Source organism: Mixophyes fleayi, chromosome 1, assembly GCF_038048845.1.
Source record: "Mixophyes fleayi isolate aMixFle1 chromosome 1, aMixFle1.hap1, whole genome shotgun sequence".
NCBI classification, from domain to species: Eukaryota; Metazoa; Chordata; class Amphibia; order Anura; family Limnodynastidae; genus Mixophyes; species Mixophyes fleayi.
Genome location: NC_134402.1, coordinates 355,249,950 through 355,276,892, shown reverse-complemented (window position 1 = coordinate 355,276,892; position 26,943 = coordinate 355,249,950). Strand labels below are relative to the sequence as shown.

General features: G+C 39.4%; 1 protein-coding gene across 9 annotated transcripts in view; it reads right to left on the bottom strand.

Moving 5' to 3' along the window:
- Positions 1–26,943, bottom strand: part of PITPNM2 (phosphatidylinositol transfer protein membrane associated 2) — a 203,874-nt gene that overhangs the window by 165,010 nt on the left and 11,921 nt on the right. For 8 of the 9 annotated variants that reach the window (XM_075177567.1, XM_075177582.1, XM_075177591.1 and 5 more), the window contains exon 2: positions 7,388–7,474. The gene's annotated coding sequence lies outside the window, so the exon portion shown is untranslated. The remainder of the gene's footprint in view (positions 1–7,387; positions 7,475–26,943) is intronic. The other variant, XM_075177575.1, reaches the window with a different exon arrangement.

Sequence of the window (26,943 nt, the reverse complement as noted above, 5' to 3'; positions counted from 1 at the left end):
TATAAAATCAGAGGTAAGACACCATACTTACAATACAACAGTGTATGCAATGCAGAACAAGCAGTAACTTCAGATGGAGGCTGTATATGCCTGCTGTGATGTGTTAGAGTCCACCAACATCATCTAACAACCTGGGCACCTGTGTCAACAGCACCCGGCTCACTCTGGTCCTGTACAATATGTGCACAGTGCCACGGCTTCATAGTTAATTTACAGCAGGGATAAAAAGGTTCATGTGAATTATTCAGCAGGCAATTAAAGCAAGCCCGTCAACAAAACCCTTTAAAAACCAATCGAAAGTATAATTAGAGGTTTAAACTTTAAAAACCTCACCATACTTAGTAGCGATCAGGACATGCTCTTAGCTATAGAAAATCTACAACACATTTCTTTCAGAACAGTAAATGGAATGAGAACAAATGATAGCAATATAGCCAGGCACAAATGTAACAACAAATATATAAGTCAAATATTACACTGTACTTTCATATTAGGAGGCAAATTCACTCACTTGATACATTTAAGTCTGGGAACTATGCAACTGGGTTTTATCCTAAAACAAAAAACAATTAGATAATGGAGGTAATGTAGGATTAAAGCAGAAGATTTTTATTATACCTATGCACTGCAGACGTTATGTCTTTACGTTTATTGAATGACACTGTAGATAATTCTCTCTATAATGGCTGATAAGAGAGCTAAAACATTGCAATTAAAATGTAGTTGCCAAGTATCTCAAGGTTAATTATAGTTTGGACATTTCAAAAAATGTGAATGGTGCAAGACGTCTCTGAATATGTAATGAACTTGTATTTTAAATATAGTATAATACAGCTTGAAATGCCTATAGCGGCTTATAGAAGAACTCCACGTTTTATTCTCTATACCCTATAGCACGGCTGGACAAATACTTGTCACCAGGCGAGCTAAAGAATAAAAATACACAAAATGCCACCTGGGAAGCTAAGTAGGATCACTAGTCATGATGCACAGATATTCTTTGATGTAAACTGCATCGGGGCTGGGGGGGGTGGGGGGGGAGAAGAGCTCTGGGTTGACATCACATATTGTTATGTCAGCTGCTACCCAATCAAAACCCATGACCAATCTTTCAAAGTAGCCCAAATTACATGTTTAGAAATGTTTTAAGCATTGCCAAGCTTGCCCGAAAACTGCCCAACTATGAAAAGCTGATTGGCACCAGTGGGTTTTGTGAGGTCATCAGAGAATCTGACAACGCTTTTAATTTCTTCAGGAAACCTGCTGGTGCCAACTAGTTTTCCTTAAGTGCCGGCAGAGGCTGTTAGAGAGTGCCAGTTTCATGCAGCAGGTCCTTCATTGACTGTCTCATAACGGCTGTCCACATAAAAACCACCCACACGGCAAACTGGTCACTAAGCTAAGCACAGACATTAAGTCACATTAAACACAAATACCTGTATTTTGCAAACTATATATGCATGGGTATAAATATACCCAGCAAACAGTCAGCACATAAAACACTCAGCAATGCCTAGTGCATGGAATTCACCAATAAACAAATATATCATATATGTATTTCTTCACTGCTGTGGATCATCATCGTCATCAACATTTATTTATATAGCGCCAGCAGATTCCGTAGCGCTTTACAATTGGGAACAAACATCTATAAGACAATACTGGGTAATACATACAGACAAAGAGGTAAGAGGGCCCTGCTCGCAAGCTTACAACCTATGGGACAACGGGAGTTTGAAACATAAGGGCACGTGCGACATCATATTGCACATTGGACCAGGTAGAATGCAAAGGTAAAAAGTATTCAGTGGGCTGTGTGATCAGTCACACAGCAAGGTTGGTCAGAGGGTTGTTGTCTTGTGTTAGCTGTGTAGAGGGTGGTAATAGGGTAACATAGGGAGATTAAGATGCTAGTTGAGGAATATTATAAGCTTGCCTGAAGAGGTGGGTTTTCAGTGAACGCTTGAAGGTTTGAAGACTAGAGGAAAGTCTTACTGTGTGAGGGAGGGAAAAGTGGGTGCAGCCTGAAAAAAAGTCCTGTAACCGGGAATGGGAGGATGTGATGAGAGCGGAAGAGAGATGCAGATCTTGTGCAGAACGGATGTGTCGAGTCAGGAGATATTTTGAGACAAGTGAGGAGATGTATGTCGGTGCAATTCTGTTGACGGCCTTGTATGTAAGTAGAAGAATTTTATATTGCATTCGTTAAAATACAGGCAACCAATGTAGAGACTGACAGAGTGAATCAGCAGAGGAAGAACGGTTTGCAAGGAAAATCAATCTAGTTGCTGCGTGCAAAATAGATTGTAGGGGTTCAAGTCTGTTTTTGGGAAGACCAGTAAGGAGGGAATTGCAATAGTCAATGCGGGAGATGAGTGCATGAATTAAGGTTTTTGCAGTGTCTTGTGTGAGATATGTGCGTATTCTGGAAATTATGTTTAGTGTATGTAACATGATTTAGTTATAGAGTCAATGTGGGGAATAAATGATAGTTGTGAGTCAAGGATTACACCTAGGCAACGAGCTTGCAGGGGGATTTATGGTCATGTTATCAACAGAAATAGAAATGTTAGGCATGAAGCTTCTGTTTTTGGGTGAGAATATTATTAATTCAGTTTTTGAAAGATTGAGTTTGAGTTGGCGAGAAGGCATCCAAAATTACATGGGAGAAAGACAGTCAGTAACGTGAGACAACACAGATGAAGAGAGATCAGGAGAGGATAGATAGATTTGTGTATCATCCGCATAGAGATGATACTGAAATCCAAATGAGCCTATTAGTTTTCTAAGAGAAGTGGTGTAGATAGAGCATAGCAGAGGACCTAGGACTGAGCCTTGTGGTACTCCAACTGATAAAGGAAGCGGAGCAGAGGTGGATCCAGAGAAATTAACACTGAAAGAGCGATTAGATAGGTAGGATTAGAACCAGGATAGGACAGTGCCTTCAAGACCTAGGGATTGTAGTGTTTGTATGAGGAGAGAGTGGTCAACAGTGTTGAATGCAGCAGAGAGATCCAGGAGAATTAGTAGAGAGTAATGGCCTTCATTTTTTGCTGTGATCAAATCATTGGCAACCTTGGTCAGAGCAATCTCTGTGGAGTGTTGAGAGCGAAAGCCTGACTGAAGAGAATCCAGTAGGTTGTTTGCTGTAAGAAAGTGTGTGAGGCGAGTGTAGGCTATTCTCTCGAGAAGCTTGCAGGGGCATGGGAGCAAGGAGATGGGGCGGTAATTTGAGAGAGAGTTTGGGTCAGAATTTTGTCTTTTCAAAATAGGAGTAATCACTGCGTGCTTGAATAGTGATGGAAAAATACCAATAGAAAGAGATAGATTACAGATTTTAGTTAGAGGTGGAAAAGGCACTAGAGACAAGGACCTACCAATTTGTGGGGGAATGGGATCAAGAGGACAGGAGGTAGAGTAGGAAGATGAGAACAGAGTAGAAACTTCTTCTTCATTTGTGGGATCAAATGAAGAGAGAGTATCAGAGGAATTGAGCTGATTGCTTCTCGAGGGAGAGGATACCATTTCAAGTCTGATCTTATATATTTTGTCCTTGAAATAGGAAGCAAGATCCTGTGCTCTGATGTTAGTCGGAGGGTTTGGGGTGGGAGGATTGAGAAGAGATTTAAATGTGTTAAAAAGGCATTTGGGGTTAGAAGCCTAAGCATAGATGAGAGATTGGAAGTATGTTTGTTTTGCAGTGTCCAGAGAATTTTTTATAGGAGTGGTAGATATCAGTACATGTGATGAAATTATTAGAGGTACAAGATTTACGCCAGTGACGTTCTGCTTTACGAGCAAGTTACTGTAGAGTTCGTGTTACTGTAGTGTGCCGAGGTTGGCAACGAAGTCTACGCGAATTATGTAGTGTTGCTGGAGCCACTTGATCAAGGGCAGTTGCTAGGTTTTGGTGAAAATGGGGTACTGCCCGATTAGGGGAGGAGAATGTAGAAATTAGGGACAGAAGGTGTTGGAGAGAGGTGGAAAACTGTTAAAGATCAATAGAGTTGATATTCCTGCGGGTACGAGGAGGCTTGGAAGAGTTTGACACTAGGGAGAGTAAAGAACTGGGGGTGAGCGAGTAGCTAATAAGGTGATGATCCGAGAGGGGGAAAGGAGTGTTTAGGAAATGAGAAACTGAGCATAGTCTAGAGAAAACAAGATCAAGACAGTGGCCATCCTGATGAGTAGCGGATTCAATCCACTTGGAGAAGTCAACTGAGGATGTTAGAGAGAGTAGTTTGGAAGCAGCATTGGAACGTGGATTAGAAATAGGGATGTTGAAATCACCCGTGATGATGGTGGGGATATCAGTAGATAAGAAGTGAGGGAGCCATGCAGAGAAGTGTTCAAGAAATTGTTGGTGTGGTCCAGGGGGGCGATAGATGACAGCAACATGCATAGAGAATGGGTTAAAAATCCTAACAGCATGTACTTCAAAAGATGTGAACGTGAGTGATGGGACATTTGGGAGAACTGTGAACGTGCACTGTGGGGAGAGAAATAGTCCAACCCCCCCTCCTTGTCTGCCACCTGGTCTGGGGGTGTGGGTGAAATGGAGACCACCATGTCAAAGGGCTGCAGGTGAGGCAGTGTCCGATTGCGTGAGCCATCTTTCTGTTATTGCCAGAAGGTTTAGGGTTTAGGGTGTTTGAGAGGAAGAGATCGTGTACGAAGGTAAGTTTGTTACAAACAGAGCGTGCATTCCAAAGGGCACATTTAAAGAGAGTGGAGACAGGTGATGCGTTTGAGGTTTTCTGAATTTCTGTAGTGTTCAGATATATGCATGTGGGAGAAGTGAGGGGGACTTGGACTAGGTGATATATCACCAGCTTAGCCAGCTTATAGAAGCAGGGAGGAAGAAAGGTAGGAAAGATGATTGTAAGATGTGTGTCCTTTTAGTTTCTGGCGACAGGGTAAGGCTGTTAAAGTTATTGAATTTAAATAGGAAAAGAGTTCATGAGTGTTAACTAGAGGTGAGTGAAGTAATGAAGGTGCAATGTGGACAGAGGTTTGTGTTGCAGGATGGGTGAGGGATGATACAGTCCTAAAGATAATGCCATAAAAAGAGAAAGAAAAATATTTTGGCAAACATTGTGGATACTGTTTACTTATTGGGCATCGCTGGGTATTTTATATGTTGGTTCCTTGTTGTGCAGATTACTATTGTGAGTTGGCTGACTGCTTCGTCACAGATATATTATACTCGCTTACTGGTATCTACAAGGATGGTTCACTGCTGGCTCTATAATCTCTGGAAGTCCTGTTATGTAGTGTGTGGGTCATTACCTTGGAATATGTATGTACAATTTATTACAATTAATAATATGTGGGTTGTTGCTGAATAAAAGAAACAAAAATATTCTAGCTATCCTATGGCAGTATTGTAACAGGAGGCTATTTATAATTCTTGCACTAAGGAACCGGATTATCTGTTTATGGAGGACACTGGCTCCATGATACATGTAGGAGGACTGGTTGTATCGTACATTGGGGACTCAGGCTGGCATGTGTAGTCACCGGTACTTGTATAATTTTAGAGTATCGACATACCTCAGGGACGCCGACTGACGTATGGGCATCAAGGTGGCACAGTGGTTTCAGCATTATAATGCCTCCGTGCACAAACCGAGATCCTTCAAAAGATAATTTCCTAAGGTTGGTGTGGAAGAACTTGATTGGCCAGCTCAGAGCCCTGACCTCAACGCCATTGAACTCCTTTGGGATAAATTGGAAAGCTGACTGCGAGTCCCTGCGTTTACGCTCAACATCGGTGTGGCTGGATCATGTAGAAATAGCTTGTTATAGAAACTTATTTCAATTAGTGGAGCAGGGCGCCACTGTACATCATTGCAAATTGTGTTGTATTGGAAATGTCCTCCTCCATACAGCCTCAGATATCATGACATTTGTTTTTGTAACTTCTGAAGGCAGGTTAATCATGCCAATTAAGTCTTCATCTCAGAAGTGACCAACATATCTTTATAGTCTGAATGCACAGCAGGAGGTCGTTACCTTTTATTCTATCTTGTTAAAAAGACAAACTTCATGAATAATGGAATCATCAAGTAATTTAGGAAATCACAGATTGATGTGAAGTATGTTAAATCCAAGATTAGAGAATATATTACATCCTGATGCTAATTATTCCATGTAATATCTCAGACATTGTGGTGCCAGGGGCCTGGGTTACCCCCTGACAACATGTGTGTCAGAACATGTATAAAGAGAGCCCTGTTTGACCATGTTAAGTTATTATTCCATCTGTATTTCTGGATGATCACCAGTACCCTTAACTGGTGTGTAAAAGTTCATGTCCAGACTCTGGAGCAATAAAACATCACTGATTGAAGATTCTGCCTGTGACATACAACCTGCTGTATCCTGTGACCAACAGATAAAGAGCTTACACTCTAATCCATTACCCCGGCTGTTCTCTGTTGAACCCAGTGTCTGTGTGTCAACACTCTGCCCGCTACTCAGCAGCCCTGATCCATAGTAAGCAGTCAAGAGGTACCCAAAGCAAAGTGGCACTGCAGCAACTATACCAGCTACCCAGAAGTAATCGGTTCTATGCGCCGTTGAAGGAGCCTAGTTGGTGGGAGCAGAATGATCCTACAAATACTGTGCAGATGGCATTCACAATCAGCGAGTGTCTGGTGGCAACGTCACACCAGTAGGAGTGGTCACTCACAGTCGCTTACTGACGGTGAAGGAGAAACCCAAAATAAACTGTGCAGGTAGAACATCCTTCCCTCCATTCTTCCTTTCCTTCCGCTACAGATCAGGTGGTGAATTAAGCCCATCCGGTCACAATCAGTACCTAACCTCAGTAATGCTATAGTGACTGGATGGATGATAATCCCTGCAGCCATGTTTCAAAATCCAGTGGAGATATTAATGTCCATGGTTTCGGAATGAAATGTTAAACAAGCAGATATGGATGTGATGTCCACGTGTCCATACACTTTTGGCCGTGTGTGTGTGTGTGTGTGTGTGTGTGGTTTTTACACTTCTCCATTCTTTTACGTGTTGTTCTTGTACAACTTCTAGCAGAATATACACAAATAACTATACATAGAAATAGCTGTCCACTGTGACCTTGCAATCAAAAATAGATTTCAACACAAGGGAAATTGAATTAAATATAATTATCGTGAAATTCTCCGAAAATAAACAGCCTATGACTGACATATAACAGGCTCTGCGGGAGGCAGCAGAGGAATATCTGGAAATAGCATACCAAATGGATGTAATCTAGTTACAGCACAGGTCCAGCTGCACAGACAAGATAGAGCATATGACAGAAAAAAAACAGGAAAGAACTGGGGATGTGTGTTCACTGACAATCTCCAAAGCATAGACATATGGTTTAACTGTAATTTACCCCATAGGCTCCTCCTATTCTTTAGGTGCAGTGGGCATCAGGAGAAATCACCAACAGAACAGTTTCCATCATTTTGTCTTCACTCTGCTGGAGAAAAAAAAAAAAAAAAGATAATTTAAAACTAAAAGTGCTGTATACAGAATGTCACATATTTCACGTGTCCACCAAGCATACACGTACTAGCGTCAAGGAGCCTGGGTTCCAGTACATACAGCTAAAAAATAGCAACGCCAGATGGAAGAAACAAAAAGAAAGAAAGGGAAACAAAAAAGACTAGAAAAGAAAAGGAGGTAAACAGCCAATCATTGTAAGAAATTGAACAGAAACTGACCAGTCGGCTGCACATAGATGAGTTGGGACTGGTGGTAGACCGAACTGTCCAACAACATTCAAATACATTTAGATGTCTGCATTCGAATGATTTATATCATATTGATCCCACACACCAATATCTGCTCAATCTGCTTCCAAGCTGGACATATTTACATTGAAAGCAGATTATGAATCATCACTGCTAGTAGTGGAGTCAACTCTTCCACATATCACAGCACACAGACAAATGCAGGATACAATTACAAAAGGAAACTCCTTCTGCATTTGATAATTTTGTTATGAGTTTAAAGTAAACTGTGTAACTTCATGAGCTAGGTGTAAAGGATTACAGAACAGACAAGGGCAATATAAAAAAAATAACGTTTTCACTCATTACCCCTTGGAGCTTACAGTCTATATTCCCTATCACAAACAGATACCATAGGGTCATTTTTTTCAGAAGCCAATTAACCTACCAGTACGTTTTATGACTGTGGAAGGAAACTAGTGCACTCAGAGAAAACAGACATAAACACAGGATGAATATACCAACTCCACAGTCCACACAGATAGGGACCTAATCGGGAATCTTTCCCACAACCCCATCATCATCATCATTTATTTATATAGCGCCAGCAAATTCCGTAGCGTAGACCCCAGTGCAGTGAGGTAGCAATGGTACTATGCCAACATGTGGCAGCTATACCAATATGTACTTACCAGGGCCTAATAGCAAGCCAAGACATTTTGGTTTCATTAGAAATCTCCTTGGACAATCTTCTATTGTCCAGTATTAATTTATATAAAAAATGTTTTAGAAGTTCCCAATTCCCTATTAATTTTATTGTCTACAAATTAAGTGCAATACTGCATAGAACACATTAGTATGACATAAAGTTATGTTTTTCTCTCTGCTATATTGGCTTGGTATTGGTGTGTGCACATCCACAGTGTCTCTGCAAGAGCTTTGTACAGCAGTTAAGTCACACCTAGTGAAATCTCCTGTACCACTCAATTAGCCAACACTATCGGCTAATTAGTGATAATTTAGTGAGGACTTGTTAGCAGCACAGTGAAAAGTGACAATCCATTGTGACTAAAGGAAAAGCTATACAGTGAACTAGAAACATTTTGACTTTTTTACAAAATGTTATCCTCAGTATTAAGATCTTTAAACAAACATAAAAATCATCACCATTTTGATGAAGGTATTCCTTTAACAAATAAACTATTTTTTCAGTCCTCTCAGTTGCAGACCAAATCTGTATTCAACAGAATTATATCTGATTTTATTGTGCTGAATAACCCTATAGATATCTCTCTCTCTCATATATATATATATATATTTGCAAGTGAAGCACGGTTGCCAACTCTTCCAACTTTGACCAAATTGATACGTGCCCAGAGGAATCAATAATTGTACCGCCTGGTGACCTAGAGACTGCCTGAACAAGTTTAGTACATTACCTGAAGAGATGTGTGTAAGATCGGGGCTACAGTCTCCACCCGCTGCCTAACAGAACAGCGCAGGTAACTAAACGGTCTCGTTATTTCAAGTGGGCGGGGGGTATTAAACATCATTAAGAAAAACTAATAACCAGCTCCGGATTCATCTTTTACAACAAGTGTATGATCCCATATATATATCTATCTATCTATCTATATATATATATATATATATATATATATATATATATATATATATATAACAGATATGTCTTCTTTATCTGGTCAATAATTTATAAAAAGGCTTTAAGAACTATTTTTTTTTATAAACACTGCGGTTATTATCTTCTTGATGTGCACCATCGGTTTATATACAGTGTGAGAATCTTTTATCAAAAGTATGATAAAGACATTTTTTAGACATTATTTTAGATATTGTATTATACAGGTGGACCGATCCAACTATATTTCCAATAAAGACTTTTATTGTAATAATTTATATGATATATTTTTAATAAATGGATTTTTAAATCTACTAATGTTTGGTGGTATATTTTACTGAGAAGGCCAGTTGTGCTTTCGTTTCTTAGCTTATATACTGAATATTTCTTGTTTGCCATGCGTATTACATATATACATTTATTATTCTGCTCAATTGTACCCACATATCTGTTACTTCACTTACGGTCTTCATGTATGTCAAAGCCTGTGGTGCCATTTAAATAAACAATGATGATGAGGACATGTCTGGGGACATTAAATTACCAGATCAGCCAGTTTATGAGAACCTCTAATCTTACATGCTTGAAAGTAAATAATTCAGCAAAACAATAGGTAATGTCATCATCAGGAGCGTGGGAAGGCCGCCTGAGGGGCGTGTGAAGGAGGCCTGAGGGGCATTAGGTGGGGCATGTGTGGAAGTTTGAGTGGCTTGAGAGGGGTATGCGGCAAGAGGCAGGGCGGAGTGGCCTGTGGTGAGATTTTGGAACAGGGGGGTTGGGGACGGGGGGGGAGAAGGGTGAGTGCGTTTGATTGGGGCTGTTTTTTTTTTTATTCTTTAAAAGTAAGAGTAGTGTGTGCCCCTTGTGCAGGTAGGAGGGCCACATATGCAGAATTTGATATATAATGGATAACCCATCACTTTTCTAAATTATTAGAATACATAGTTCTAACATTTAGGGGCAGATTCAATTCCTCACGTTGTTCTTTAGAGTAACGCGGGGAGCGCATTTTTACCATTAGTACACCAATTTTAACACAGATTAAAAGCTGCAAGCCAAAATGACCGTACCAACGGTAATAATGCACATCTATTACTGTACTAACGGTAATAGTGCGCGGTCCACATTGACAAAGCAGGGAATTGATTGTGCCCCTTAGAATTGTTCATGCTCTATTAAAATCATCAAAAATATGTTTTAGGGTTAGTTCAGCCTTAACAGTGAAAATATTTGCATTCTACTAGATAAACAGATGGCTAATGATATAATTTTTTTCTACACACCTGATATAGTTGACTGCTGAAATACATGGCTCTTGGTCATGTCTTTAGATTATTACTGAGATACAAGTTTTTTTGTTTGCTTTTTAATTCTTAGTAACTATGAAAGTCAGATTAATACATTTAGAAGAGTTTGCAATGGAAATATATTATCTACTAGCTTTGTACTAACAGGAAACATAGATATAATATACCATTGTGTTTAAGAAAATAAATTCTAGTATTAGGTACATATAAATCTGTTATATGAATAATGTAGGTCTCACACCAATTTTTTGTCTATTTTGTGTGTTGTAGTAGCGTTTTTACGTGGGATCCAATGATCCACACCCACTTGTGACATTATCCCCGTTTGGAAATATTGCAGTTTGCTAAACGTTGCTTGCCTCTTATTTGTGTTTAAACCAATGGGACATATTAGGGAAGTCTGTGGTTTCACTGGCGTTTATTCTTACATTTTTTTATCCAATAGGTATAAGACCTTAAGAACACACAAGCTTGATAGCAGCATGGGGTAGGGTAGGGATGGTTGCATATTATGAGAATAGTACATAGGAGTCATCAAGACTACTCTTTATATGTGGTACTGGGGTGACCATGCCAGCCGCACCAACACTGCTGGTGTTCCTACGGGTATCACCATGGTACATTTTGTACGATATACAAAAACAGCTCTTAATGAACAGTGACAGTTTAGAGCTTGCTGGAATTACTGAGTCTTGGTACAATGATAACCAAGGCCGAGACATAATTATTCCCAGTTGTACATTGTTTACAAAAGGCAGATGGACTTTCTTATATGCAAAGAAACAACAACTTTAATACATGGCTCTGCAGATAGGATCGAGAGTTTTAGAAACTGGCGACAGAGTTTGTTTGTTTTTTTATTAGAACTATGTATTGACCACTAAGACAAGAGGTGGAATTGGAGAGTTTATGAATACACTGGGATGACAATCAAAGAGGAGGAGATAACTGTAGATACCAAAATGCCTGGCTGGGATTTGCTAGCTGCTAAATCAGCCAGGAATAGGGTTCTCTTCTCTCTCTGTCTGTATGTATTACCCAGTATTGTTTTATTAATGTTTGTTCCCAATTGTAAAGCGCTACAGAATTTGATGGCGCTATATAAATAAATGATGATGATGAATCCATTGAGCACAAAAAAGGAAGCAATCCTAGATTTAGTTCTCATAGATGGAGACTTGACATCCAATGTGTCTGTAGGAAAGTATCAGTAAGTGTGGTCTAACAGGCAGTCATTTATCTCACTCTTTATGTCACTCAGACGGGGTGGGAACTAATATGTGCTAAAACAGTGGAAAAAATCTAAAATATGCATTACTAAATGCACCAGAGCTTTGCGCTGGAAACATTAGTGAAAGCAGAAGAAAGAGAAAGCCAATATGATTCTCCAAGCAGCAGCATTTGTTCTAAAAAAGATAAAAGGCTGCATTTAAGCAATATAGAGAGAAACAATCAGAGAAAGATAAAAAGAAACTGAAAATAATAAAATGCGCTAAAGCACAAAAAGAAGAGAAACAATTGTACAGTCAGTAAAAAAGGATTATGATGTCATTTAGAAACATTAGTGAAAGGAAAAGCTCTGAATTAACTGTTAAATTCCAAACTTCCAAACGAGGTCAGCCTGTACTATAGGGAAAGTATACACACTACTGCACTGTAGACACAAATATAGTTACTACAGAAGACGTCTGGCTTCAACTTGCAAAATGAACTATAGGTAAATGAATGGGTCCACATGTTATACATCCAAGAGCATTAAAAGAACTAAGGGAGATATTTATGAAAGGGTGTAAAGCACATTGCCGTCGAAAACTCACATTAGGACTTAATTTTGCTTTGTCCAATTCATCAAAGGGGATAACTCTGGCGGTAACATTGTTGATAGATAAAGGCTATGATAAAGGACAGGGAATTGTTGTTGTAGTCCATGGTGTAAGATCGGATGCAGGGCTAGTGAGCTAGAGAACTAGTGGAATGCCTCAAAGACCAGTCAGGGGGTCCTGATTTGTTTTGTGTATTCATTAGTGATATACTTATGGTCTACAACGGAAGAAAGGACTTGGATTTTTGCAGATGATACAAACATTAGTTCTCATAATTCATACTAAAGAGGTAAACAAACTAAACAAAAACACAAAATTTGCTGTGATTTAAAGAAAATAGAGAAATTGACGAAAGTTTTGAATCTTAATTTGAATACATCTTAAAGTAAATTAATGCATGTAAACTAACAGAGGAGAGGGATCCTAGAGTTAAGAGTTTCAGAAGATATGAAGATAAGAAAGCAGTGGAAAAGCCAGCACACTACTTATAGGAAGAGATATTAGTAGCAGGAAGAGGGTGGTTATATTACCACTTTATAGGTCACTGGTCAGACAAGCCACCAACCCACCCATCCTGCTATTATAATGGCACAGGAACCACATGTATGTACAGCTTATAGAAAGAGGTGATATAATAGAAGCAATCATAGTAAACATATTAATATTAAGAATAGTTAAAGGAAGTTAAAGGAAGTCAATATTTCAAAAAAAAATAAAATGGGATTTTTAGAACAAAAGGGATGTACTTTCAAATTGGGAAGAAGGGGTCTGGAAGATTTTTTGTAGATTCATAGAAAATCTCACAGCAGTGGTGGTGGGGACAGTCATCAAGAATGCAAGAGACAAACAAATGATGTTGTTAAAATTCAAGTCCAAAATATACAAGAAAAACCACACATGGATGGGCGTGCACACGCACACACGCACACATGCACACACACGCACACACACACACACACACACACACACACGCACACACACAGTCTTTTAATTAAACATTATGTAGAGTTCAGTTTTTAGCCTAAAATAAGAAAGCCATGTTAAATAAATCTAGTCACAACAGAACATAGTCTTAGTATGTTCATAAAACACATGACATTTGTAGCCTGGGTGGTCATGTTACAACCTCCCAACAGTCCAAAATTAAGCAGGACAGACCTGACTTTGAGGGAACAGTCCCGTTTAAAAGGACTTTTGTCCCATTTTTGGGACAGTTGTGAAATATGTTCAACTATGGGATTTAAATGCTGTGCTTACTAGTATTCAGTACGTGAGCCATTGAAGGGGTGTTTTGGGGGTAAGGGAAAGGTAGTCTGGGACTTCTGGAGCACCGGGGAACGTAGAACGCCACAAGTATGATGTGGCAACTCCCTTCTCCGGCGCACTCACAAATGTTGGGAGGTATAATCATGTCAGACCAAAGCAAGGACAGGGGGATACAAATCACATTTCAGGATTGGGAAGCTTAACTTTACCATTAAATCACCTTCTTGGGAAAAAAAAAAAAGAAGAAGAAAAAGAGACAGTTGCTGCATTCAGTCGACTCATCACAGAGTCCAATTCAGACCATACATTATATATAGGTAACTGTACATATACCATAAGCTATATGAAAAAGGTTCCAGTACTAGGATTACATCTAAACGTTGATAAATACAAAAAGGTCAAATTTTGCGAGACACGGTGTAAAACTAGTTACATTTTCATTTAGTAACATCCAAATAATGGCACCCAACAAAATTAACAAAATACGGTTTGCATATTAAAATCTATTTAGAATGATAACTGTATGAAGTCTAGTAAAATTGCTAATATAAAATAACCATTAAGGTTAGTGTGAGCTGGGGCACAAGGAACTAACAAGCTTTCTAGTGCAAATAAATGAAAGCAATCGCCTTCTTAAAGCAGAAGGTAATTACATATGTCTGCTATTAAATAGCACTGCCTCCCAAAACCAATGATATTTTATATTCAATATATTTAAATGCCTTCTGTTTTAAACAGGCTATTAGTGTAAAATTAGCCCTGATTTATTTAGCAGTTTATGTAACCAAGGCAGCTTTTCTACCTGATAACAGAAATAAGCATTTTTTCCCCCTTGACCCTCATTTAAAATAACATCTGCTTCGGCAGCCCACAAACTGATTTGACTGAGCTGGCGTCTCATTCCTTTTAGCTCTGTGCTAAAACCAAAACTCCGAGCCATCTGGCGGATTTCTCTAAAGGAAGAAAACTAGATCTAAAAAAAAAAATATATATATATTTTTTTTTCCCCTTTTCATATGTTTTGCATTGATGGTGACAAGGAGAAAAAGAAAAGAAAAGGACAGCATGCTAATATTTGACTGTTTCTTTACAGGGAAAGAACAGTAGGCTAAAGAAAGCATAGAGATTATTCTGGGCAAAGGCCCTGTGGATAATACTGCAGAGCGCACTAACCCAATGGGACCAATGACCTCACAGCACGAGCAAGATAGATGTTTTTTTCCCTCTAACTGCCTTTCCAGCAATAGACACAGGAGCTAAATATAGCCAGACACCAATATTTTCTACATGACTTTTGCATCTGTACTGGAACGAAGGCTCACATGTGGGAACAGAAATCCAGCTATTACAGTAGCGAACATTCTGATATTTCCAGTTAAAAATAATGTATCTGTTGCATGTGACAAGGCTTAGCTCAATACTAGCTGAACTATGGATCTACATGACACGGTGACAGCTGCTCATCGTCGGTAACATCCATGCCATTTATATAATCATGTATTTACAATCCAATATTTCTAACACGCCACTCACGATATTTCAGGGTACTTCTCGCTGGTAAATCAGTGGCTGGTCAGTGGTTGCCCACTTGGGAATCCCATCATCCTCTCTGCTCGCTCTGGCAGAATGGAGGCAGTTACACTAAATGGCAGCTGGAAGGACAAAATGGTGGGAAACAGAAATAATCCTACGGCTTGCTCTGAGAGACTGGTTTACAAAGAAACCATCATAGAAACAGAAGATTTTTATTATTATTTTTTTTAAGGGTGTGGTTGTTGGCTAAAAACACAACGTAGTATAGTCGTCACGTCTCCTCAAAATGTCCACCCTTTGCCTTCAGCTAAGCACATGTATATCATTGAATAGAAAAAGGGGGGAGTTTGCGCATAACTTCCAATGAATTGCAAGAGCTGCAATAGAACTGGGGATCCCTCCCTAAAGATACAAAATAAGCCAAAAATGTATGCGCTCATTGACTTGTAAGTGTCCCAGAATAAGTATGAGATAGTTTTAACCTGTTCTATTATGTCTAAACAGGATTAGATGCAACGGATAAACCCTGTTAAAATCTTTTGTATATGTGAATAAGGTCAAACCACATATACAAAAGATTTTAAACGTGTTTATCCGTTGCATCTAATCCTGTTTAGACATAATAGAACAGGTTAGAACTATATCATACTTCTTCTGGGACACTTACAAGTCAATGAGCGCATACATTTTTGGCTTACATGTATATCATTATAACGACCAGCTTCTTAAGTCTTTCTCAATCAATTTTCTACCATCTTGCAGATACTTTCACAGCTTAAAGAAAATTCTACCCCAAACTTAAAATGTACTTCTGAGAGAAGAGTTACAACAAAGACCTGTAGTTCAGGTACTACACAAAGGCACCAACAGTCCAGCGTTACTCTCCTTTCTTATACGAATGCAGGTTTGTTACAGTCAGTTGTTTAGTAGATGGCCTTACCCCTCCGTCCCACAATTAAGCTGACCTCTGAATTTTATTATAAAATGTGTTTTATTACATAATTCAGTGATATTGCTGCCTGAATACTAACTCTGCCTTCCATTAACCTAATGGTCACTGCTTCAATACATTATGTATGAGGCTGCCACATTTCTCTTCATTGCTAATCATTTTACTGAAACTACAACCTTAAAAACTGTACTTCTTACCTACAAAATCCAGAATGTACTGTACATCTTCACATCTCTTCTACAGTTTCTAAAATAGTCTGACTAGTGCTCTCCAAACTGAAGTAACCAAGAATATAATCTTCCCTTATTACATTTGTTTCCAAGACTTCTCCCATACATCACCTATAGCCTCCAATGCAGTAAAACAATTTAAACTATACCCTATCCTTCACATTTAAGTGTTCTGTGAAACTGCATGTCTAAGATTCTTTACCTTTTCTTATACATTTAACTGGTGGGGTTTCTTTCTGGATTAACAACAAAAAACAACACATTTTTGTATAGGCCACCAGTGTCAATGAATGCAATATCAGAGACTGTATAAAACGTGGCGCACACCCCATGTACAAGTTCACCTTGTGGTACAGTGTGCCGTAAAAATAATAATAATAAAAAAAAAAAGCAGAGTGGTTTAGTCATTCATTTGTGAGGCTGGGAAGATCTGCTTAGAGTCAAAGTAGAAGACAGGGCCATATAATATGTTAAAGGAATTCCTCCCTCTCCAGAAATAAACTATGGCTATTTTTGGCAACACAAGCTTTGTAGTGACATAAAATAGAACTTGCTTATCTTTACCCTCCTGTGTTGTTATCTTAACTGCATGAGGTCATGTAGACAAGCCATGAACGGTATAACTGCAAAGTCACATGGGATCCCTATAGCAACAGCAGCCACGTATTACCCACCTTCCATAACTGAAACCCTGCTTATGTAAAGGGAAAATATGGCATCTCAATGCAAAACATCTATGGATAACCAGAAGTCACCAGTATTATTATAAAAATGTTGTAGTGCTCAGTCTGTGTGTCAGAGAGGATCTTATCCCAGTTAAGTCTCTTAGTAAATATTATGGTTAATAACTGATCATATTTCTTTCTACAAATATCCTACTTCCAAAATCGCTGAAATAGTTTTTAGAGACTGAACAGTATTCTATAATTGTCAGACGTCCAAGATCCATTTTTGGCGCTGGCTGTGCTATAATCTTGGCGTGTTTTTCTTGCTTTCTGTGTGGGCCTAGAGAGAAATGTGACTTTTACTATGGGTAGACAGACACAATGACTCCCATTCATGTTTGAATAAATTGCATATTTTTATATACAGAACAAGCACTTTATCCTTGATAAACGGTCCTCCTGGTGGATCCAAAACATTGGAATAAGTTTTTTTTTCCCTTTACCATCAAGAAGTCCCAGGGGCAATCAAATCAGAAAGAAAGGCACTCAGGACTGGCAGCAGTATAGTAAAAGACAGCAAAATACTAAATAAAAAGACTTCTATATGAAAGCTTATTTAAGTACATTTAACTGCAGGGAAGCTTTGACACACCGGAATGAACATGCCTCTCAGTGGATGAATTACATTATGTGTGGATTAAAGCGACTCAAACATTTTTTTTTCTATCCAAAGAGCAGTATGGCATTTTATTGGTCATATGCGAATATAAAGACTTCTAACCTGAGTATATTGTAATGTATGGGTGTAATAAACTGTATACAGACATCCATCCTATTTGTAGTACAGGGTGATTCAAAAGTCGCAGTACACCCTTTTATTTCAAAAACTCTAACGGAAATTGGAAAACCTGAATACTCCAGTAAGGTATGGATGACGTGGTCTATCTTTTACGGTATGTACCAAACATGGGCGCCATCTTGAAATCGGCCAATCGGCCCAATTCCTGTAGAGTTTTTGAAATAAAAGGGTGTACTGCGACTTTTGAATCACCCTGTATATTATATGGGTGTAATATTGAAGTGTATAGCCCATGTACCCTGTGTGAAGTCATTGCTCCCATCCGCTGTACACTAGTATACACCGGGCAGCTTGGGGGATAGCAGGAGTGGAGCCTGGGGGTGCCAATAGACTAATCAGGTTGAGACCACTATACATTGGCAGGCCACAGAAGGCATTACAGGAAAGTAAGAGCCGGCTTACATAACATCAGTAAGGCGTTCCTTATAAGAGGCAGCATCATCATTAGCATCTTAAGCAGCTCCAGCTTCTAGCAACAGACATCGATCTGGAGTTTTAGGGAGGAATTCAATTGGCTGCATTACTGCAAAAAGTAATGCGGCCTGCGCACTATTACTGTTATTACGGTAATAGTGCGCTTAAATACCGTTATTACTGTAGTTTCAACGCTGGTTTTTAGAAAGCCAGGTTAAATTTACCGTAATAACGGTAATAGGTTTAACACTGCGCTACTTCTGTTTAAAAAAGTATTTAAAAGTAAATGTAGTACCAATGAATCTACATCTGAAATTTTCCACACTAGTTATTTTCTGCTTTATCTCCTCCTCCATCTCTAAATCTCTCTGCAAGGTGTAGGGAGCAGCAACGCATGAGATGGATCTGTAGGAGTGCTAATGTTTCTCAAGGTGTAATGTAGGTTTTCCTACCTGTCCTGTCATCCCCATCAGGACAACTTTGTCCTGAAGGGTGGGAAAGTTTTGGGGAGACTCTATCCAGTGAAAATCCTTGGACACGGCCCATGTGTGTACCTACACCCCCATTTGGGCGTAGCTATATCCCCATTTGGGCGTGTCCACTCCCCCATCCAGCTGCCAGAGAGACAAACAGAGAGATATGGCTTGAATACGTGTTAACATGCTCAATGTTGCTTCTAGAGAATAAAGTACAAAGTTTTGTATACGCTCTAACTGGTGTATTTCAACATCCATGTAGGAAAGGCCTTCGTTCACATTTGCTAACTTTTTCCTTCTTCCTTCCTGCTGGGATTTCCCGCAGGGGAAATGAAATGTGAGTGAGAGAGAGAGAATCCTGTCATTATGGTCCTGCAATTGCATCATTTCCCAGCGTGGACGGGAGAACATTAAGGGCCTGAGTCATTAAGGAGAGCAAAGCATAAAAAGGAGTAACATTAGCACCTGGGCAAAACCATGTTGCATTGGAGGGGGAGGTAAATTTAAATTGAGGGGGCATATTTATAGTTGGGGTAGGACATGTCCTAGATCAACTTTAAATTTCAGTGTAATTATAAAGCTAGCAAGTATTTGTGTGCTAGATGAAAAAACTGCCAGTATTTAACTTATGTGCAAAATAATAAACTCATTTGCACCCCTTGAATTGTAACATGGTTTGTCCCAGAGAACATTTACTCCTTTTTTGCCTTAATGACTCAGGCCCTAAGAGAATCTCTGCAAATCGTGTCATGGAGGCCCCATCCCCCAGTCAGATGAGGGAGAATGGGCGAGGCTGCCTTAGGTGACAAATCTAAAAATGACAGTTCTAACAATTTTATGCCCAGCGAGTCATTTGTTGCTAGTGAACAGATGCTAAATTCTCATGGATATTGGTTCACCCCCCAAACTGGCTGCCTCTACACAGGTGCTTAGTGCAGCAATCCCACATAAAATTACTTTTTTAAATAGCAAGTTAAGCCTCTTTAAAGCATGTATCTGGTGGTCATTTTTCTTAGCTGGCCTTCTAATCGTTATATCCTCTCCAAAATCTCTCTTGAGATTGCAAATATGGCTGCCAGTTACAGAGACACAGGCTTACAGCTGCAGGGAGAGGGAGAAGGGGAGCATTTCAAAGTACACAGAGCAGACAGAGCTCAGAGTGTGTTACAAAGCCTCTCTGCTCACTACATCATGTACCATGTGAATGTGGTTGCCAGGTTAGTCCATGACACTGTGCAAAATTATAAATCAATAATAGCAGCCTGGAGAAACAAACCAAGCAAAAATATTAAATACCAACATTCTTTTTATAGCCACAATGATGTCAAAAGAAAAAAAAAAAGAAAAAATAATAATAATACACTGCATTAATATACAGAGAGCATCACTGCACCAGTTTCCAATAGGTCATTTTATTTTAGAATGCTGGTTATGCCCTGTGCACAGATTTATGCCAGGCAGCAATAGGTTAATGATCCATTTCCCTAGACACCCGGAAAATTGCTCCAACTTCACTATGGACAGAGAAATGTATGACTAAACAGGAAACATGGTGTAGTATATCCTTCCTGAGATACAGCAAAGTAATGGTCATTATTAAAATGGAGCTGAACATTTACAGTTGACTGACATGATGGAGACCGCAGATATATAAACATATTTTGTATACAGGAAATAGTAATCCAATCTGTTCTCTCGAAAGTTACAAACATTTTAAGTTTGCACACCATTGTATTTGAAAATGTTACACCTTTGTTGCATACATAAGGAAGATACAGCATTGATGTACAGTGTTGTTTATGTACATTGCCTTAAAAGGAATATCACATCTGCCACAAGATCTTCAGAACTTAAGCTAGGCACACACTACAGAACATATTTCCAGATGCCATATCTTTAACGATTGTACCAGCGACTGAAAGTCCGGATCAGGATGCTGATTCATGCGTACACACCGTACAAGTCTTACAATATTCACCTTCAGATCTGTGCTCGTCATCTGTTAGAACCATCTGCTGAAAAGATCATGACTCTAAACTCTATGGAGCTCTGCCTACACTGCTGGTGGCGAGTGTGTGGATACTTCAGAATTTGCCCAACATCGTTCCATCGTTTGTAGTGATTTTTAGTCTGGTTATAAAACCAAATGATACAATGTGCTTTGGTACGGTAAGACATGACCGTGGGAGCGTACACACTAATGCAATATCGGACCTAACAGTCATTTATCATGTGATAGACACGATAATGGGGTGTAAAACCTGTAGCGTGTACCTAGATTAAATGTGTTTCGAATTGTATGTGTCTAAAGTCGTGGAGTGGGGAAGAATTTAGTACATTTTAATCACTTCTCAGCTATGGAGTGTTTTAGTACTTTTGTCTCTTACCAACAAAATCTATTCTTACCTCTTCTAAATGTATTAGATACCATCATGGCATATGGCAGTGGATCCCAAACTTTCTCAGTTCGAGGCACCCTTAGGATCTCCATAATTTTTTCAAGGCACCCCCAAGCCAAAATAATTACCAAGTTGCACCCACATTGCTAACCACCGGCCCTAGCCGCAGCACCCCAATGATACTGCCACGGCACCCAGTTTGGGAACCACTGGCATATGGTAAGCAAACTGCACCTCTGAGGTTCACCAATATTTTATATATCACAAACATATTTACACACATAATAAAACATTCATTTTAGATTTACTTTTTTAAATGAGTACTTTACATACCATACCGCAAATCATTTTTCAGAAGGAAATCTATCTGAAATATCTACTTGTGAAAAGGATCATCTGATTTTTTATTTTTACTAAAACAGCTTCCATTTAATGTTTAGATATGTCCATCTTTGTAGAAGCCATTTGCACTGCACAATCTGGCTGATGGCGCAGTAGTATGGGCTGGATACACACCCTTCATCCTCATACTGTGTTCCAGTAAAGTTAGATACAGTCTACTAGAAAGTGTATCTAGGCAATAACTGTAGAAAGGTAAGGGGGTTAAATGTTAAAACAAAGACACAGTCTGATTTATATTTAAACATGTAAATAATACATATAATTAGGACATATGCTTTAAGGCCCCACAAGGAGTACATGTTGCTCGTTCTGCCTAGAACATGTTGTTAATCTTTTTTATTATATTTCTTCTGTCTTTTCAAAACATACAATGTTTATGTATCTAGATAATAAACATAATTTACAAGATGTGTCACAGGTGAATTTTTCCACCTCCATCCAAAACTTCTGAACAGAGAAACCCAAAGACAGTAGTATAGCTCTGCTTGTATAAATATGCATCTAGCTCAGGAGTTGCCATCAGCACACTTCCATCATGAAAAGCCTACATGGCAACTTATTACAAGACATCTCAATACTTTCCAGAGACCAAAAGAGACTTTAAAAGGACAGTAACATCTTTAGGGAAGTCATTGTTAATTAAACATGCCCTCTGCAAACTCCTCCAGGAAGCAGGGAAATGACTGCTTAAAATCGTGCAATGCTGCAGGCAAGACGAGCACACTGCCAAGTCAGTCAAGAGCTTTCTATGGAACAGCTGTTATAGAGCTCTGCTGTGACCTATGGACAGACTCAAGTCCAACAGTGCCAAGAAGAGAGGTGCGAGTTGGCTCTTGGCTGCAGACAGCCTTCCCTAGCCACAGTGGTGTCACTGGTGTTTTCTGTATGAAGACACCAGTGACGAAACCTGTCAAATGGAATTGTGTTTGACATGTAGTAGTAACCAGCACTTACATCTGCAGTCGGTGGACGGGGTTGAGGAGTGTGGCGACTTATAGTTCTTGGAAGAGAAGCGCTACACTCCGTCTAATCGGCAACCTGCATTTCCCCGGTGGTCTATGAGATGGAAGTGGGGCAAGACATCTGGGCCCTGAATGCAGTGGCGATCGCCCCCCCTACCAGGGGCTTGCTGCCGACAGCTGCACACTGTGCAGGTCCGTTCAGCAGTGACAGTGTGCTGTCTAGCTGCTCTGATTGTGTTTTAAACACAATCAGAGCAGCGGGACAACACACTGCCACTGCTGAACGGACCTGCACATACTGTGCAGCCGCAGGAAGCATTAGACATCAGAAAGGGGGCGGGGCCTAAATCGCCCCCCCCTAAAATCGCCCCTGGTAGGACAAATGTCTAGATCCGCCCCTGCCTGAATGCGCTACTGCGTATGCTCCGAACCCCGAAACCAGAAGTTCAGCTTTTGTGCAAACACTCCCATTAGTACCTTACATGGAGAGGACACAGCAATAGCTGCTGCACAAATAGTCTACCAAAAGTCCCCAGAGACCTAACTAACTGTAACCGGAGGCTCCCAGTAGTAATATAGGAGAGCCTGCACCATATTATAAGCTGCTGCTCAGTCATGCAGTATATCCTAAAGTGTCTGCATCTATATATGAATAAAAGTGTGTACTGCATAAGAGTGTATACCTGCAGCTGCAACTACAACTACAAAGCTTTTACCAACTGTAAGTATCTGCGTAACCAAGTAAGTTCAATAAACAGCAAACTGTTTATTATTATTAATTTTTATTATTAATTTTTATTTATAGGGCGCCACAAAGTATCCGTAGCGCCGTACAAGGACAAACAATGGCACAGTACAAGGTGAAACAGCACAATACAAGTAACAGTAAGCACTATAACTCTAGGGGCTCAGGCACAGCATGAAAGAGAGGGAGGGAGGGGAAAAGTGAGTACAGGCAGGTAACTACGGCCCAAGAGGGTGGGCACGGATGACAGGTTGAGAGTCACTGAGGGGAGCGGAGAGAAGCGAGAGGAGACAGAGGGCAGAGGGTTGGAGAGGAGGTGAGCGGAGTAGCTGGAGAGCGCAGTTAAAAGTGATGGAAACAGAAGGTAGGAGAGTCCTGCTCAAAGGAGCGAACAATCTAAAGTGTTTAAGTTAAAACCGTTTGTGGCTCCACATCCACCTAACACCGCTGACAGCTTTCACAACAACAAAGGTATAACCAATAATAGTGAACAGACCAGGCAACATCCAAAACACGCTGCCATACTCCTGTCACTAAAAGCGGAGTGGGTATGCAGCAAAAGCATAGTGGGCATCTGGCCTTAGAGGGCTGGTATGATATATTTATGGTAAACCAACATGGTATCTAGAAGTTCCTAATTATGACCTTCCTGTGTATAGAGCAGTGGTTCCCAAACTGTGCACCTAGGCTCCCTGGGGTACCTCGGCGATCTCACAGGGGTGCCTCGGCCAGGGCCAGTGGTAAGCAATACAGGGGACTACTTGGTAATTATTTTGGCTTAGGGGTGTCTTCAAAAAAATATGGAAACCCTAAGGGTGCCTTGAGCTGAAAAAGTTTGGGATCCACTTGTATAGAGTACAGATTGGAAGTTTCACAAACATGGTGAAACCGAACACTTCCTGACAGTAGAAGACCGTTACCAGAGAAGCTCCTCAACCCATTATCTCAAATATTTTCAGCTCTGGTAAATCCTCTGAGATAAAGAAACTAAGTTTTAACAATCCCTTCAAGTGTATTTAAGATTAGTTAGATATATATCAATAAATGAAATGTAAATTTTCTTCTAAATGTAGACAACATTTTCAAATTGAAAACAATTACATTGACATGGGAGAGAGGCAACTAATGATAAAGAATGATAGTAAAAGCATTTGACAATATAAAACATTTAGAGAAGTTTTATTATTTAATAGACAATAAAAGCTCTTCCAAACAAATGATGGCAGATACTTCCTGACACACTTACAATAAGAGTGAATAACTAACGACTTGGTACATCATACTAGCAGAAGTGAGAACATTTCTTAAAAGACAAAATGGAATCCGTCAAGAGAAATAGGTATATTGGAAAGTTTTAGCTCAGTGGCATTTTCAGTGAAATCACAGAATATTTGTTTTAGGGGGAAGCTTTATGCAAAATATAGCCTGCCAGTAGCATCCAGAAATAATGTCAACATTTGTTTCTTGAAAAACTACAAGTAAATATGTCTCGAGGACAAAAAGCAGATTAAAGAGATTTTGCCTTTAGTAAAACAGACATGGTAGAAAATGCCCACGACATCTTATATAGAAAGTATGTGGGATGTAACTACAGGAATAATAGGAGCAATATAAACTACAGTATTATAATCTTATAACAGACTGTTACCAACACCGAGGAGGGGAAAGACAAGTGATTTTAATAATGTATTGTCCCATCTAATCCTAAGAATCAGTAACAATCTCATGAGCAATTCTGGAAAATAATGTACTAAAGTTATGCAGAAAAATTGGTAATGTCAGGAAAGTAGAAAGCTTAAGGCAAGATTTTGTATAAATTCATAATTACTCAGGATTTCAAAACACATTTATTCTCCGAAAATATATGGAAGAGAAATATGTTGGGAAAAGACAAACGTGGGTAAGAACAACTATAACTATAAGATGGCTATCTGATATAGTTAGAAGATTTCTATAGCAGGCCTTAACCTTTAGGATAAACAAGGTCAACATCCAGCTGTTCTAAGGTAATGTATTATTATTATTATTATTATTATTAATATTTATTTATAGGGCGCCACTAGGTATCCGTAGCGCCGTACAGGGACAGACAGAAACACGATACAGGGTGAGACAGCACAGTACAGTTAACAAAAAGCACAGTAACTCAGAAGCTCAATGAACAGCTAGATGAGAGGTGAGAGCCCCCAGCGGGGTAGAGAAGGGGGTAGAAGGGCAGGAGGACCTCACGGAAGAGACAAGGAGCTGGAGAGCAGAGTTAAGGTGGTGGAGAACAGAAGGAGAGGAGGCCCTGCTCGAAGGAGCGTACAATCTAGGGGGAGTTACTGGTCTTCCACTACAATGTAGTGGAAGACCAGTAACAGAGGACCACCACCACGTAGGTCTGGAGACTGAATCAGATTTAGGGAGGACTATGATGTGCACTTAAAGATATAGGGCTAGATTTACTAAACTGCGGGTTTGGAAAAGTGGAGATGTTGCCTATAGCAACCAATCAGATTCTAGCTTTCATTTATTTAGTGCATTCTACAAAACGACAGCTAGAATCCGATTGGTTGCTACGGACAACATCTCAACTTTTTCAGACCCGCAGTTTAGTAAATATACCCCATAGTAAGGGGCAATTATCTAACTCAAGAGTTGTTTGTAATTGCCCAAAATTGGCAAAGAGTTTGTTCCACAGAGCACAAAGCAGATATAAATTACGGCAAAATCCTTCTTATAACAACAGGTATTCTCAAGTCCCAGTAAATGGCATTACCACACAAAACCAATACACAGGAAATTTGATCTTTAGGAACTGTGAGTGGAGACATGTAAATTACTCATATCTCCCTTTAGCCAATAAGAGTGACATCTGTCTACAAGACTGGACTCTGGACATGGCTGTTTCTAGATTATTACACTGGATATATAATTGGCCATCACTTATGCTCGTCCATCAAAAATTCCCAATAAGAGGATAAAATCCCTAATTGTTAGATTTTGTGATATAATTCTATTTAAATAGTAGGACACGTACAAAACTACCAAATGTTGGCGCTAGTTCCTAGTGAATTTATAGGATGAATCATCATTGATATTGGTTCAGTCTATAATAGAACTGCCTCCAGCTGCGTTTGTGTGACAGGACCAGTTTAATATACGATCTAATGTAAGCTACAGCTCTATCTAATATCAGTGAACCAACATCAGATAATGATCATAGAAAAGAAAATAACTAAGGCAATAAAAAAATTAAATGTGAATCCATGGTGACAGGTTCATGCTAAGTCAGGAAGAAACAGTACTCTCTTTTATATCTAATGAGGACAATAGTCAAAAATGGAGCATAAATCAAGTCTCCAAGTTGCATTACAATTACAGATGGGTCATATGAAAATCATAAACACAGCAAATGTACAGAAGCAAGAAGGGAGCTGTGGCAATTAAGTCCTGATAAGATAGCAGCAAACATTAACACTTATCAATCTGAACATAAAACTTTATGGAGCAACAGGCTGAGTTAATAGGTCGGCATTCATCAATCATATTGTAAAACAAT